The sequence below is a fragment of the Zonotrichia leucophrys genome, chromosome 1A (assembly GCF_028769735.1).
Source record: "Zonotrichia leucophrys gambelii isolate GWCS_2022_RI chromosome 1A, RI_Zleu_2.0, whole genome shotgun sequence".
NCBI classification, from domain to species: Eukaryota; Metazoa; Chordata; class Aves; order Passeriformes; family Passerellidae; genus Zonotrichia; species Zonotrichia leucophrys.
Window position 1 is genome coordinate 33,726,059 of NC_088170.1, and position 16,494 is coordinate 33,742,552.

Sequence of the window (16,494 nt, forward strand, 5' to 3'; positions counted from 1 at the left end):
GGTGCCCAACGCTCCCCTCCACGGTGACCCCAGCCCCAGCACGGTGGGACCAAGGCGGCCGTGTCTGCCGGGCCAAAGCCGCCACCATCCTCCGGGATGGCCAAGGGGTTCATAAGCATCTCCCCGGTGCTCCCCGGGGAAACGCGGGTGCCTTTTGGCCCGAGCAGCTGGGGCGGCCGGCGGGAAGCTCCTCCCTGGGGGTGTAGCACAGGAAGGGGTGGCGGTCGGGGGAGTCGCGGAGCTCCCGGCGAGCCGGCGGAGTCGGCGCTGCCCGCTGTACTATGCGTGTGTCTTGTGTTACAGCCATGCTGCACATCGGCGGCCAGAGCGAGGGGCGCGGGGAGGAAAAGGCTGTTTACACAGACTGCAAACCGCCCGGGGAATAGTGCGGGAGAGGAAGTGAGCCGGGCCGCTGTCTGCCTGCCCCGGCTTCCTGCTCGCTGCCTCTCACGGGCAGCGCTCTCTCTCACACACACACACACACACACACACACCGGCCCGAGGGGGAAAAAAAGGAAAAAGGGAAAACAAAATCAGGATCTCATTACTAGAGCAACAGAGAGCCTGCAGAAGACTGTCAGCATGGAGAAACAGGGAATTTTACTCAGCTCCCTCTAGACTACCAGGAGAGAGCGGAAAAGTCCCTCAGCCGCTGGGTAGGTACAAGTGCTGCTGCGCCCGCCCCGGCTCCCGCAAAGTTTGGGGGGCTGTGGGCAGGAGAAGGGGAGGCCGCTGGTGGGGTGGCAGCAGCGGGGACAGCCCGCGGGAGGGAGGTGAGGCTGCCGGGCCCCGCGGGAGGGGGCTCGGAGCCCCGCACGGGGCCGGGGAGCCCAGGGGTCCTGCCCCGGGGTCGGGCCCGGGCAGCGCGGTTGTAGCGGGGCGGGGGGCGGCAGTCGCGGGCCGGGATGCCCGAGGGGGCTCCCGCCGCCCAGGGGCCCCCGCCCCGGTGAGGGTTTCCCCGGGGGCCCCGCCGCCCTCCTGGAGCTGCGGGTGCAGGTGAGGGCACGGACCGTGTGTGTTTGTGCGGGGGGCAAATGCCGGAGGGTGAGGAGCGGCAGGGCCGGGAAGGAGGCGCCGGGGGTCGCGGGGAGCCCCGGGACCCCGCTCCGCCCGCAGCCTCTCGGCGGTGCCGGGGCGTTCCGCGTCCCGCTCCCCGCGGTGCCGTGCCGGCTGGCGGTGCCGGGGGCCGCCCCCTCCCAGCGTTATCCCGGTCACGGCGCTCGGGGGCCGCCCGGTGCCTGTCAGGGCGGCGGGGGCGCCGCGGGGTCCCCGGCGGCGCTGCGAGGCCGAGCGGGGCCGCGGAGGGCGCGGGGGGAGGGAAGGGAAGGCTCCTGCAGAAACTGCAGAAGGGGCTTTTAAAAAAGGGAAAAAAAAAAAAAAAGTGTCGGGAGAGTTTCTGGCTTGTCTGGAAACAGCAAGACTAATTGCCATGCGCTTCCGGTTTGAAACTGGCAGCAGACAACATCTTGAAAATGAGTCACTGCAGCTCACAAAGAAACTCTGTGGTTTTCTCCCTCTCAGGTTTATGTATTTGCTCCTTTTTACAGTTTCCTTTGTAGTCTTCTGCCTTTTCCCCGGACCTCCCCCCACCCTCTTTTCTTAGCCACCCCCTGCCCCCCGACCCCTTTGGCAGACGTGGATAGTTTCCACCACCAACTGAAAAAAAGAAAAACACAAAAAATGTTTGTAAGGGAAGGGAAAAAAAAAAGAGAGAGGGAGAAAGGGAGAGAAAGTGGAGAGTTGTTGTTGGATCTGGCTTTGCTGAAGGTTAGAGGGACTCTGATGCTGCAGGGGGAAAAAGTTCCCTGAATTTTCCACTGGCTGCAGGAAGAGAGCCCATTTAGTCATGGCTAAGTAATGTCTGCACACACACCAACTAATCTCATTAGGAGTTTCCGTTCCCTAACACAGGAGGGTTTTGTGAAGCCCTGTCAGCCTTTCTAACGTTGCAGTTGAAAGGGAGACAAGTTACATCTTTATTTACTTAGGAGTGTAGTGCTATGACAATTTTATATAATGTAGCATCTTTTAGGTCATGAGGACTCCAAAAGTCAATCATTGCATTTCATTTCAAGCCGAAAGCCGTGATTCATCTTGTATTTTGCTCATACAGACTTTTCAATTATTTCTGATTAATTTATGCATAAATATTTCCATAGGGTGAAACATATAAATGGGGTAGCAAGATGTCTCTGTTATGATAAACATGTTCTGTGCATGTCTGGCAATTGCATGTAACTGCGAAGTTGAAAAATTTTGAGCCAAGATACTGAGGTGATGGCCACGTTTGAAAAATATATTCACCCACATAGCTTTCCTGTGGTGGTGCTTTACGTATGTTATTTTGAAGTGATTTTATACATACCAGTTTTGATTTAGTGGTTTGTGTAATTACTTTATGATGATTTGCTTTCATAATGGTCATGAAAGAAGCCTATGTTCAGAATTACAAAGATTTTTGCCCTGCCCCACCAATCTTTAAATTAGAAGCAACAACTTTTTGCGGAAAAAAAAGTCTGGAGCAAACAAAGAAAATGGATTCTTGCTTGCAAGTGTTTTTTAGCTGAAGGAAATGTCAATAAATGAGAATAAAATTGTATGCATTAGGACGTAACACCAAGCTACTTACTTGAATTATCATGTGATAGCATTAAACTAATTTGCAAATATTATGCAAAAAAATAGTACTTGCAGTATATCACGTGTTTACCTCAGAAGATCTGCAGTGTTTCCTGCACTTCCTATGTCCAAGTGCACAGAAAAGTTCTTCATTAACATCATTTCACAGAGGACTTCTATTAGTGGATTAGTGACACAATCTCCAGACACAGATGTCTCTTGATTTTCTAGTAGGGCAGTGAAGAATTTTTAGAATAGTGTACAAACCAGACAATGCCTAATCTCTGTCTCAATCAAATGCAGCCATCAGGAAGCAAGGGATTATTTTTCAGTTTTGGAGGTTTATTTCTTTTGTAAAATTCTCAGTTTTATAGAAAGAAGTGCAATACTGGACATAATGTTCAAAAACCCATTGAATATGTTATGGAGCAGTTGGTGTGGTGTACAGCACCAAAACTTACTGAGGAGTGTTTCCTGGCTCCCACTATCTCTCTCTGAAATATGGACAATAAATTGTTCACTTATTGTGTTAAATATTGCTGGAATTTCGTGTGCTGTCGGCTGAATCAGAGTAGACGAAGCACACACATTCATACATACTTACATACATATATATATGTAGTTTATCCACACTATATATGTTTTGTGTGTTGTGTTTGTTTAAGTGGAAAACATTTTGATGTCCTCAGGAAAACAGATGTAGTAGTAGTGTACTTTGTGTTGTGTGTTCTGTGAATTTGAAAGGCTGAATGAGAAGTAATCTATAGATGTGTTAAAAATACAACAGTTCTGAATAGAATAGAAAAAAAAATCCAGATATCATGTAATGCATGATAGTTTCCACTCAAATAATAAAAAAAGTATTAAAGATGCTTTTATTGTAAATATAATTTTATTCTTCACCTGTCTAAAAATGTGTTAGGAGTATATATTGTCTGCTCAGTATTACAACCATTGCTTACAGCTTGATTTTTCCTAATCAACTCTTTGAGTTGTTCCTAAAAAGAAAAAAACTGTTTTATATCCACTGTTTTATATCCTTTCTGATATCACCGACTCCACCTAGATGCAACAGCTGAAATAAGCAACTCAGTCTCAGGGGAGAAACTCAGTTTCAGCCTTCCTTGTAACTGTTTATAACACACCACACACATGGACACTTCCATATGTAAAAACAAAAGTGTATTTTGTTTTATTCATAAGTGGTTCTCAGTGCTTACTGATTCACAGTGGTTCTTTGCTCCTGCTACTTAATGTTATTTCATTAAACTTAAGCCATAGGAAGAAATCAAGTATATCACTCCAAAGACTGAAGTATTTCCCATTTGCTGTGCATAAAATCTAATTATGTAAACTTTGCCTTCTTTTTGTAGTGCCCTTTTTGGGATGGAGGTATTCATGACAGAGTTATTCTTAGGGGCAGCTATTATTGGTCAAGTGAACACAAATATTGGTCAAAAACTGGTTCTGAAAGACTTAGCACAGAATGAAAGTAAATTTTCATGTTCACCAAGGTGCACAGAGCTTGCTGCTTGCTCTGAGGCTCATATATTTGCATGTAGGAAGGTAGCTGTGTGCAACACAGACATGGAGGTCCTTGAGCTGTACAGAAAATACAAATCTTAGCCTTGGGAATGCAGTCACATCACAACAATGTTGCTTCAGAAGACAGAAATAGGTATCAAAATAAACAGACATTTGGCTACTAAAGATAAGGGAGTGCATGATAAGGGTGGGAGCACCAACACATAGTTACTTGTGATGCATTTATTTATTAAAAAGGATTTTAACTAGTGAGTTGGTGACATCATTTAATATTTGTAAGTTCATGTAGTTACCATTATCTCTCTGAGTGGTTCTCTGTCATAATGCTAAATAATCTAAGATAATAAAGAACTGATAAATGAGCTAGTACTTCCTATAAAGATATGCCAGGTTGAGCTCCTTTGTGCAATGAGGTGATTTATCAGTCCATGGCATTCTTCTGGTGGAGATGGCTCCCATGCACTGGTGCTGCTGCTGGAATCCATTTTGGAGCTGTGCACTGATTATAGGACAGTTATCCTGGGCCAGTTTCAGAGCGCTGTTGGTTTGGAGCTGCTGTCTGTGCTCGGGGACCACACCCAGTGGCTCATGCCACAGGCTGTCCTGACAGGCCTGTGGAAGTCGCCTTGTATCCTTGGATTGATTCACCCTGGCCTTCTCCTCGGTGTTCCCCACAATGGGGAATCTCATCGTCTTGAATCATTAGACAGATGTTTACTTCATCTGTGGCTTGTTAAATGAATCAGTGAGGATTCTGGAGGCTGTTAAGAGCTCTTGAATGACCAAATACATTCATTCTCATGTTGAAGAATGAGTGATTAAAGATTTAGTCATGATTTTGAGGAGAATGTCAAGGTGTAGGCACAGGAAGTCCATCTCACTGCACCACAAAATACAAGGCTGCATGGATGGAAATAAAGCAGATGAAGCACAAAGTGCCTCTCAGCTGTGCACTTCAGAAAAATAAATTCATCTTTGTCCTTAAAACTTTCTTTGATGCATTGTGATTTTATGTGCCAGCAATTGTATCGCATTTCAGGTTCTTACGGGTTTGTTGTTAAGAGTGGATTTTAATTTAAAAGCTCTTTGAAGGAGACTTTCAGCTTTTCCAAAAGCAAGAACTAAAGAAAACACCCGCCAATGAGCATGGGTACAAAAATATCACAAAGACACTTCTTGGCAGCTAATTCAATGCCAGTTACTAACTGTATATTCAGTTCTGCATTTTTATTTTTTATGAATACTGTGGTAGTTTTTTTGCACTACCAAAACGTACCCTGGAGCTGTCGGTCTGCTTGATAGGTGCGATTCCTGGGCGGTATCTCATATTATACCAGACAATGAAATATTTAAGTAATATTTTAAAGTTATATGGCAGCTAAGAATATAGGAGGCCAATTTTGCCATGCCCTAGGCAGGTACAACTCAGCTGAAAATGATAAGGGATTTTTTTACTGTTATGGAGTTCTCAACACCGTGTCTGATTTTTGGCTGCTTGCTCAAGTGGCATTGCTGTGATTGCTGCCTACAGCAGTGGGGTTTGTCCTTCTTGTATCTTTGGATCCATAATTGTTTCTGAGCAGTTGTGCCCGCAGTGGTGGTGCTGCAGTGCTTCAGCCTCACTGTCAGGAGGAAGGTCCACTGACCCCACATGCACGGGCCGAGTGTTGAAAACTGTTCAAGTGTATGGTGGCAGTTATAGACAGGACACCGATGGACTTTTGAGATAAATATCAATCAACTATGTAAAGAAAGGTTTTTGAAGACTGCAGCATGTGATCTGTCCACATCTGAGCAGTTAGATACAGCTCAGGATCTTCAGGACAAGAGTCTCTGTAGGAAGCCACAAACTGACTTTGTTTGAGCACTTAGGCATGTATTTACTTTTGAGTGGGCCAGCACTTCTGTTAATGCACTGAGACTGGGTGCATGTTAAATGTAACTAAGGCACCGCAGTGGCTCTTGCTTGCTCTGTGAAGGGTCCTCTTAGTCTTTCATAGCTCTGAATTTTGCAGTGTCAGGATGTACTGTGTGAGTGATGCTGCCCATTCCATGGCTTCCCCCTGACCTATTTCAGAGAGTCACTCAATCATGTCTGTGTCTCTGCTTTCCCATTTACTACCCAATATTTGAAGATTCAGAATGTAACTTGAATGATCTTTGCAAATACCATGTTTACTACATGTTAATGTGTTTTGGCTCTTGTGCAAGCAATACTGTCTTAGTTTTTTGAGCTTTAAAGTATACAATTTTCTTATTTTGTGGCTCCTAACATGAAGATCATTCGAAGTACCATAAGGGGAAAACTCATGTCTTACACATTGTCTTTTATTTTTCAAAGTTATTAAATTATGTAATGAATAATACAGAATTTTTATGAATATTACCGGTCATGTAAAATTGGTAAAGATTTTCTAGGCTCTAACCTAAGTATTAAGTCCAAAGTCCCATTACTATTTTACACAATGGCGCTTTTCTGAAAACATTAGTGAACGAGCAAAAATGTTTGTGTAAAAGATGCTTTAGCAGTTGTACACAAAAGGGTGGACTTGGATTATATCCTTCATCTAAAGGATCTAAATGTTTTCAATCAAATGTCCTCCTATAAGTTTCCCATCCTTATTTTGCAACACAGCTGATAGTTCATCTGGAAAACAGATTTCTATTTCACATCCATTTGCCTCTAATGTGGTGACAGCACTTCTTTACTGTCTCTGTATATTTCTCCTTTTTGTTGTTGTTTTTTTAAATGAAAATTGATCAGATGTGTTTCAGTTTAGGCTTTTTGAGAAGGAAGCTAATGTGTGCTGTTGTTTTTAAATGTTTATGTTGCGGTAGTGCTGAGTGGCCTTTGCTGTATCAAGTCACAATACAGCATAAACAAAAAAATTTATAGACTGAAGTACCACCATTATCTCCTCCCAGCAATTAACAGTAATTCATGTGAAGAAGCAATCTTTAAAAAGCATTTAGAAAATAAGAACAAATTCCTTTTGCAGCTCAGTTAGTTAGATCTGGAGAAAGTTGACTACCTTCAGAGAGTTTCTTCCATGCTACACTAACATAGCTGAGATGGGAATGTGGGTTTGGATTCTGGATATAGACCTCTGTGAAGTCTGGTGACTCAGAGCAGACTCAGAGCAAGTGGCGTGTGTGGTCAGCTCAGCAAACTGTGAGTGTGGAATATATGGCTGCAGCACTCCTTCAGCACTGCCCCTTCAGTGATAAAAACCCTCACAGAACAGAGCAGTTGGATTCCCTGGGAGCAGGGCGCAACAATGCTGACTGTGCCGTCTCATCCAAGTGGAGAAGAGGGAATAGAGTCTTTGCATTTTATTTAAATGTGTAATTTTATACAGAATTCAATAGGACACATGATTCAATAGGACAGGATACAAGTCAAAACAGTGGCTGTTACTTATCCTGAGCAGCAGACATTGACAAACCACTTGGTGCATCGGTGTCACTTCTAAACGTGTGCAATCTGAGCACTCTGCATGCAGCAAAGTTTGCTGTAGTCATTGGAATACTCTCTCATTTCTCTCTCATTCATAGTTTGCAGCAGCTGTGGGAATTAGTTTAAGCACACAGACACAGTACAGTGACAAACAGCTCTTCTCCTGGCTGAGATCTCATGGTATTCCACGATGCATTCTGTGGGGTATCCCAGTGTTTAACCAATGAAGTTAGGTGAAACATGTAGGTCCTTGTTGGTGTAGTAGGCAAGTGAATAATGTCAGGAGATTAAAATATTTCAGTTGGGTTTTGGTTTAATTTAGTGCATGATAAACACGCAGAACTTTGATTAGCACTGAGAAGAATAGCAGATCTTTGAGATTTTTATGTGTAAGAATAATTATTATGTTTTTACTATGAGATAATAAAAGTACAGACCTTGACTAGTGCTGTGACTCGTTGCTCATTTTTTTTATGGCTAAGGAACTTACATTGGCTTGTGCTCCAAAACCTACTGCAATAGAGCTAATGTTTTGGGAAGAGACTGTCTGAGTAAAATGGTTCCATATTTGTAGGTTACCATCTGCTGAATTGTTTACACCATTTTTGGTATAATGCTATAACTGACTCCCCTTGCAACATGACAATATGCAGGTAAGCCTGTTATTTAATAGTTAAATGGCTCATTTGCTAATTCAGCAAATTCTGAAAATCCAGTTTGCATGGTAAGGCAAGTCTGACTACCAGTCTATGCTGCAGTGATCTTGCTGTGCTTCAGGTTTCATGAAAATTGCCAGCCACCTTGGTTTTCCTTAACAGAACTCCAAGGGCTGTTTCCTGTCCTTTTGGCTAGTTTCCTCTCTGCTCACAGCATGAAAAAGACCTGCTTTTTTATCTGAGTTTCAGTCTAGGAAAAATCAGTGGCAAGGGGAAGATCAGTTTAAACATCTGAATATGAAATGTATTAAGGCAGCATTTGAGACAGCAGATAGTAATAGTACACAATTTAACATATTAGAGCCACTGAATAATTACAAAGAATTTGGTCTGTTGTTGCGAAATTGAAAATTTTAATACTTCGTTTAAAGAAGGGAATACAGATAAAGCATTTACATTTGGGAGTAATCATGTCTTGATATATTAAGTAAACTTTCAAAATAGCTGCTGTTCTTGGAGGTTGGAACCTCTGCCTTCTTCAGCTCTGGAAACATCAGAAATTTTATACAGGACACTCAAGTAATCATGATCTGTGTCCTACTGATGCCGACAAAAATATAAGAGGAAGTCATATGGGAAAAATAAACATATAGGACTGGTTTTGAAAGCAGGAGTCCCCTCAGATTGCAGTGTAGCATGCTGCCAGCGTGCCACAGATGTGCACCACATGAGCAGACAGAGAGCAGTGTGAGGAGTCTGCACTCATTTTATGGCTGTCCCAAGGTGAAGGGTTGGAGCCATTACAGATTTATGTAGTTTTGTTTATGGCTAGCTTTAGAAATAATTGAGCAGGTTATTTTTTAAGCCTTCACAGGGAAGCAACTAGCCATGTTCCCTCCTGCTAAGGGCTTTTACTCCAGTGGGATTAAAACTGTTTCTTGAACTGCATCCTTACAGAAAATGTGCAAACACTGGTGTTGTAGAGGCGGTGTCATCACACCTCTGCTTGGCAGGCAACCAGTCCTTTGTTTTATTAGGTTGGAGAGTGCAGAACTTTCTTCCTTTGGACATCTGCCTCCGCTTTTCTTTGACTTAGGTAAAAAAATTAAAAACTGCAAACACTGTATTACCAAATGTACCTACTTGAAGCATTACTGGACATATGTGTGAGTACTTTCTTCTCTGTGGTGGAACTTGATGTTATCCCTTAATGTTTTGTGAGATTTTGCTGCTGTCTCTTTTGTGTTGCTTTTAACCACAGGAGTCTGTTTATTTTTTTTAAACGTGCTGGGCCATAACAGTGGGTATCCTTGCTTGACAAGGAGACCTTGTAAATTTTTACTGTAAATAATCTTTTTAATTACAATTTAGAGTAAAAAGATGACTGTTACGCTGGAGTAGCAGAGTAGTCATACCTTGTATGACTCTGTTGAGTAGATCGTCCTGCAAAACGCTCTGTGTTTTTCTGGCACATCCTTAAACCAGTCTGTGTTTGTGTGGCAATATTACTGTAGTTTTGCAGTAAATTGGAACGTGTGCGCTGCGCTGGGGCACCCCTGTGGCTTTCTCTAATGTTTCCACTGGGTGGTGCTGCAGGAATTCCTTTTTTTTTTTTTTTTTTTTCGCTTGAATCTGCATTTCCCAGAAAGACGCCTCTAAAATATAATAGGAGGAAGTCCTGATTTAGAAAGTTTTTGCAGTTTCAACACAATGGAAGGACTTGGAGGATGCTCTGACAGGAAATGTCCTGGTTGCTGGATGTGGAAAAATTACCAGCATTCTGTATCATACACACAGTTGGTTCCCTAAAGTGTCCTGGGTATGGATTGCACCACTAGTTTGATTTATTACCTTTAATAGAGAAAGTTCTGCCTCAAATTAAACCAGGTATATTTACACACTTAGTTCAGAGCTTATTTTTTCAAGCCCAATTAAATTACTAGTAAAATCTCCTTTGATGAATATATGAAAGCTTTCTGAGTAAACAAATGGATATTTGTTTTTTCTCTTTTCTGGCAGAATCACTAACTCCTCACCAACCACATCCTATTTATCACCCTTGAAGCATCTCTGTTGAGAAATAAAGTGTTAGGACTGACTCAGCTTTTTCTTTCAAATAGTTCTGAGCAAACATTTGGGCAGATTTGGCAATTGTCTTTAACCTCTCATGATATAGTCATAGTTACACAGATGAATTTTCAGTGAAAAATGTTATGGCTAACTAATTTTTAAATTATTTTAGGAAAGTTCTTTTTGTTGACTGACACTCTTGCTTCTGTAATTAGAAGAAAAATGTGTACTTCAATTTTTAATAAAAAATGAAAAATAGAAAAAATGAAAAATAGAAAAAGTGTCCTAGAGGATTTATCAGCTCTTAAACTTTTCATATTGACATTCACTTTAGAACTGTGTTTAGGATATATATAGACACTACCTTGCTCTGTATTTTTGTCTGTCTGTACTCTTTGATATTTTATATAGCATGGAATTTGTATATGGAATTCTTTTGCCAATTTCCAGCAAAAGTTTTTTTTTTAAATTAATTTGTAACTGTTTATTTTCTAAGTATTAATGGACTTTAAAATTAATTCAGTTAAGTAAAAAAATCTCAATTTCTATTGTTGAGAAATAGTGGTTAAAAAATAATGGCAAAACAGTCACATTCTTGCACATGGTATTGCAGCAGTCCTCTCAAGGGTTAAAATGAACCTGAGACACTTAGAAAAATAAAACCAGAGCTGCTATTACAAACTGGGACAGATGTAGGAGGCCAGGTTTCCTGTGGCCCATTTTCCAGTTTCCTGGCTGCAACCTGCAGAAATAAAGGAAGCCAAATGCTAACTTGAATGAGAAACTAACAATGCCCCACGTCACGCTGCTCAGAGAAACGTGCTGGGCAGAACTGGATACAAAACCAGAAAATGGACGCACAAAAAATGTACACACGTTTTCCAGAGTAGCTGAAATGGTAAAAAAAGGCATCTGTTACTGAGAAATGCTGTGTGCTTGCAAAAGCACCCACGTGCCTGTAAGGGAAATGTAAGTGGAGGTGTGTGCCTGCTGTGATGGGGCATACAAAAAGGAGCTGGATCTTTTGCAGCTGCTTTGGCTACAGAAGGAATCAGCAGTTTCTTCATTTGCTAAGGGAAATTAATTTCCCTACCCTGACTCAGCCTCTTAATCCTTTTCACGTACATGTCTGATCACCATCTTTCTGTGACTACCTACATGGCATAATGCTGGCGAACACCTTTTATGTCTTCCTGATTTAATTGGTCACCAGCAGGTTATATTCAGCCTCTGGGCACCCCAGCCAGGCTGTCCCACTCAGCTGTCCCTCCTGTGCCCCAAATCCCCCGACCTGGTTTATAGCTCGGGCTCCCAGATGTTCCTTTGCAGACCCTCTAAAGCAAAAGGGACTGGTTTTGATCCTAATGCCTGGAGGGATTCCTAGTTTTAGCCTTCAAAACTTGTTCAATCAATGTTGATTGTCCAGGATCAGCAGAAAAGGCTGTAGGGGAGCTAACATGGAGAAAAAAATCCAAGTAGGAAACCTGGACTACTTGGGAGAGCAGAGCTGTGTTACTGCTGTAACATAGTTGTGTGAAAGCTAAGGACCTCTGCAGAAGTCCTGAATTTCTACAGAGCTGCTTTCCAGCTTTTTGCCTTTTACATGTGGCTTTTCCTATGCAAGAGTCCTACAAAACTTGATGCTTCAAGGACTATCCTGCTTATCTCACAGTTCATGTCATAAATCTTTCCAATACTGAGATTTTGGTTAGCTAGATTTGTCTCTGAGCCTCCTGGTTTTCCACCACTTTGACCTAAAGATGCCTTGCTTATTTGCCCAGCACGTTAATAAATGTATTTTTGGATCTTAATGCTATCTTACTGACTGACATTTTATCACATGAAATTTCATATGTATTGTCTTGGTAAAAAATGAAAAAGCTTATGCAGCTCATCAGCACATATATGATCACATCTTAACTATTTCTAGTGCAACTTGTATAATGTTTTCATAGTGTTTTTTTCATGCTGGTTGGAGCCAGTCTTCATATACTAAAGGGGGAGAGAGTATTTGGCATGTAGGCCCCTTGCCTAAGTGAGGAATTTGGGTGGACCCTTTACAGGAATATCATCTCTCAGACAGGACACTTTGCTCTATGGATGTCTCTGTCCATTTCCATTATCTTCTTCAGGGAGAGCTTATGGTGTTGACTCCACTGCTGCTCCAAGTTTGGGCATTTCTGTTAGTCCCTCAGTTTGGTTGAAATAGGAGCAGAATTATCAGCACAGACACTCTGATTTGCTGCCTCCTGGCATCAGACCTAAACTTAAAATTTGGTGTGTGGAGGGCATGGTGTATCACACTGATCATGCAGTTGCTAGGGTTTGTGTGGGGGGAAGCACGTTGCAAGGAATGTAAATTGCTAATGCAGATGGTGTCAGTGTGGTTCCCTGTCACAGCTGCCAGAGAAATGGATTTTCAGAAAACTCAGTCCTGAAATACCATTTTGCTGTCTAACACAGCATTTCCAAGTATAATTTCTTCTAACTATGCCCGTGATTATTTGCATGAGCAGTAGTGGAAGTGATCACAAAATAAAATGGCTAGGCTATCTAGGTCAGGTCAAACTAGCAAATTTTGTTTCATGGCTTAGAAAGCATCTTTGACTGTCAAATGCATTGTATAAATATTTTAAAAAATGGTAAGATGGCAAAATCAGATATGTCAGAGTTAATGGATTAAAAAATTGACTCTTTTGTCTGTATGAATTTTGATTAGGCTTTCCATGACACAGGGTATATGTTTCTAACATAGGTTGTGTTTCTCATTCTGTACCACTGATACATGTGACTATCTAAATAAGGGTTTTTTAAAAACTATTTTCTGCTAATCCATGTAATTCAGTGTGTGGTTCCATGTATTATTTATTGCTCTGCATTCAAATCTTGTACTGAGCACAGAAGTAAGAGGAATATTTATTATTACTATTCAATATTAATAAAGAGTTGAATGAAATGTGGTCACTGTAGGAAGTGACCACATCCTAACAACCCTTTCTGTCAAAGTAAGGCAAGACACTGAATTCCCTTTGAGTCAGTAAAAATTCAAAAGACTTGGAAAATACATAATGAAATATAATGTTTTCTGAAAATCTCCAACTCCTCACAGTCACAATTTATTATGACTTTTAATACAGGTACCAGATTTTTGGTTGAATTATATATCTTCTAATAAATCCAATACATCTGTGTCATGATTCTCTTGCTTGACCACTCAAATGGGGCACAGGTTAAGCCCTGTGTGGCCATTCTGTCCTCCCGAGGGGACAGTTAGTGCCTTGTGGAATTCAAAACAGTCCCCATTGAGAAAGGCAGGTTAATAAATCTGTTGGCCTGATTGGAAATTAAATATTTTGTATCAGTTATAAAATCCTGTCACTGCAGAATCTTAGATTTTTCTGTTGTTGTGGGCAGAATGGGAATTTGCCGTGGGCAGAATGGGAGCTTCAGACAAAGTTTATTAGAGAAGCCTTCCCTCTGAGTCATGGGGTGCAGAAGGGACCCCTTTGCTTTCCAAACTCCTTCTCAGAGAGGAGTCCGGGCAGAGGATCCTCCTACAACTATCCCCCTGCAAACCACATTTTACAGAATGGAAATGAGATTAACACCAGTTTACCGAATTCAAGAAATTCTGAGATTTTACTTCACCATATATACTTAGAGCAAGGCTTCTGTTACAGGTAGTTACAGCTGTGAGTAGTCAGTGTGACTCAGACCTGCACACCTCAGGTTGGGTGGTTAGAAGAGTAGGACCATACAATTAATGATCACCTGAAAATGTAATTAGCATGATTTGCCACTTGTAGGAATCATACATACAGTTGCTGTACAAGCAATATGGGAAGCTTTATACAGGAACTCAGTGGCAGATGGAGGGATGAAGCACAATGCAGCATTGAGCTGTTTTAATCTCATTTCTGTAGGGGCAGACTTGGGTCATACCAGTAGAAGATTTATGCATGTACCAACTGAGTACATTGATGCTGAAGTCTGAGGTACACAGGTCCTTTATAAAGCCTCTTCAGAGCCACAGGCTTGGGAGAGTTTGTGGTCAGGCAAGATAGGGTTGTGAGGAGCTGCCTGAATCTAATTCCACCACAGCCATCTGCCCTGGGTCCAGCACCTGGAGTGACCCCCAGAGATTATCCATGGATCTCAGCTGGAATAACTGAGCCACTTCCAAAAAGGTGGCAGTAACCTTTTATGAGATAACCTGATGGGAATCACCCCTCCTTGCTCACCAGGACCTATGGTTTGTGGAGTGAATGTTCCTGTGGGATTCTCTCACCCAGGCTTGTGCTGTTCATGCACTTCACATTATGCCTGTGGCTGAGTCACCTTGAGTGCCACACTCAGTAGATACAGTGGAATCCAAAACTGTTTACATTTTGCAGATGATAAGCATCAGAAAACAGGTTCATCATGGAAAGTGTAGTTAGTACAAAGTTAGCTGCAGTTACCTTGTTACCTTGTGAGCTTTCATGGGCAGAGGTGAATGGGGATGGAGCAGGCTGCAGCAAAACGTTCTTCTCTGGGCGTTCAGTTCCACCCAACCTCTCTTCAGAGCCATGAGTGCTGAACTTGTACTCTAAGATCTGGGTGAGAGAATTGTGTCTCTGAGGTATTACACTGTCTTGGGTGATGGTATGGTGGTGAAGTTTGTATTGGTACTTCCATAATTCTCAACCCTCTTTAGTTTCCTCAGCTGAAGTTCTGCTGACGGGTCTTTGTAGCATAGGACACATTTTAGTACAATTTTGAAGAAAGATATTTATATGGCACTTAAAATTTTCCAGAGCAACAGAAGTTCTGTTTGTGATTTCTTGTTAGGAGGAATTTTATTATGCAAGTTAAAATTATGCAGGGTATGGCTGCAAAATATGTGATGTACAGAAAATAGAATTATTTAGGAGGAATATGATTGTATATAAGTACACGTTTTTAGCAAAGTCAATTGCAAAACTTGCAAGTATTAGAAAGTATATACATATATGATGTGTATCTGTATGTTTATGATGCCAGATTAATAGGGACACTTTATTATCTATGAAGTTATAGACAAATAATCTGTTAAAGATGCTAATGTCTGCAAAGAGGGTGTAGTTTAAAGGAACTTTTAAAGGCTGTAAAGCGAGTAACTGTCAGGTATATTTAATCCTAGCTATGAATTTTGTTTTGGTGCCTTATTTTATGTGGAAAAGGATTTGTATAAAATTGCAATGAAGCAAATGCAAATGTTTGAAAGTGCCAGAGCTTCCATATAGGCTGTTCTGTTTCCAGGACCCCTGACAGTCCTAGGAGCCTCAAGTGACCTTTGAAAGGGCTGTGTTGTTGTGGTGTCACTCAGCTGGGCATCAGTGGTTTTGTCTTTGTCATTCAGACAGGACTCTCAGTTAATTAGAGAAATGAGGATTTTGAAGAGATAATAAAATCATCATCCATTCTGCCAACCCTTGTTTGGCTGGCTTACTTAAAAATTATTTGGACCAAAACATAGCTCCAAATCCTGTTTTTCCATAAAACTACTGACGACGTTCTCTAGTATCATTAACTTGCTTTAGACTAGTAAAGTAGCTCACGCAATTTGTTTTTCTTTATACTCATGGACCTCAAGCACGGTGATGTCCTTCCTGCTGGGCAGACCTGAAGAGGCAGCGGTTCCCGCAGCTCTCCCGTTCCCTGCCGGGGATAGCTGGAAGTCTTGTGCCCTCTTGTGGTACGCTCATCCAGGGAAGCGGCAGGCAGCCAGCCTGGCATCCTGTCCGTGGCATCTGCTAGGGCACAAACAACACTGCATCGGGAAACAAGATGAACGAGGGCGCTAAAAATCCCGAGCTTGTCTAGATAAAGACAAAAGTACCCATTGTTTCATGCACAGAAGTAAATCAGATAATAATTAGCCCCATTAGCACCATAGTCAATCAATCAATACCAGCAATAAATCTCTGTGACATAACATATCCAAGTTAAGAATCAGAAAAGGCCAAAAAATTTTATTTGATTCAGTGTTAACATGATAAGGCTGGGAATGTTTTTGAAAGTGGGTGAAAATCTCATTTAATATTTCTGTGGTTTAAAAGGTCAGATTTATCTGCATCTTCATTAACATGATAAGTTGTTAGCAGCAATAATGCTCCCAGTTTTTCA

At 41.8% G+C, this 16,494-nt stretch overlaps 1 protein-coding gene across 1 annotated transcript in view; it reads left to right on the top strand.

Moving 5' to 3' along the window:
* The first annotated feature begins 261 nt into the window (after window positions 1-261).
* The window catches only part of ELK3 (ETS transcription factor ELK3), a 37,148-nt gene continuing 20,915 nt past the window's right edge, over window positions 262-16,494 (top strand). Inside the window, exon 1 of the mRNA XM_064702103.1 lies at window positions 262-656. The gene's annotated coding sequence lies outside the window, so the exon portion shown is untranslated. The remainder of the gene's footprint in view (window positions 657-16,494) is intronic.